Below are 816 nucleotides of genomic sequence, written 5' to 3' on the forward strand. Positions count from 1 at the left end.
TGGAAGTGGCGCTGTAGCTCAAGTGGTAGAGCGCTCGCCTTGAGCTGAAGAGCTGAGGAACAGTGCCCAGGCCCAGAGTTCAAGCCCCACGACTGACCAAAAAAAAAAAGATATGGAGTGAGTTTGACCGACTTGACCAAACAGGTATTACTACTCTCTGGTTATTCCTGTGAAACACAAGATGGATGAACTCTTTCTGGATTTCTGTTGAAAATAACTTTCTTTGTAAGATCATAGCTATTCTCACTAAGATAATCAAAACCGTATTTATTAGTTTGGATATCCCATCATATTGACTGAAAATCAGTATTGTGGATATGCTTGTTAGATATAACATTCAAAAACAAACAAACAAAAAGCATGTGTCACCTCCAGATTGTGGATGCATTTGAAGTTGTTTTTTACATGCAAAGGTATTTTCACTAATGGTTCTTTTGTGAGAGTAACTATCACAACTTTAACAACTAAGGCTTTTCGAATATCTTTTCCAAAATAAATAACATCCCAGAGTGAGTCTTGCAATTTCTGAAAACCCTTTGAATATTTTAGTATTATTTTAGTTCATTGACTATACAGGTAAAGACATTTCTGAAATAAGTATTGTTAAAATCCGAAAATGTAGGGACTGGGAAGGTAGCTCAGCGGTAGAGTGCATGCCTTGCAAGCATGAGGCCCTGGGTTCGATTCCTCAGCACCACATAAACACACAAAAAAAAGCCAGAAGTGGCGCTGTGGCTCCAATGGTAGAGCGCTGGCCTTGAACTGAAGAGCTGAGGGACAGCGCCCAGGCCCAGAGTTCAAGCCCCACGACCGACA

This window comes from Dipodomys ordii, unplaced genomic scaffold, assembly GCF_000151885.1.
Source record: "Dipodomys ordii isolate 6190 unplaced genomic scaffold, Dord_2.0 Scaffold224, whole genome shotgun sequence".
In the NCBI taxonomy this organism is placed as follows: domain Eukaryota; kingdom Metazoa; phylum Chordata; class Mammalia; order Rodentia; family Heteromyidae; genus Dipodomys; species Dipodomys ordii.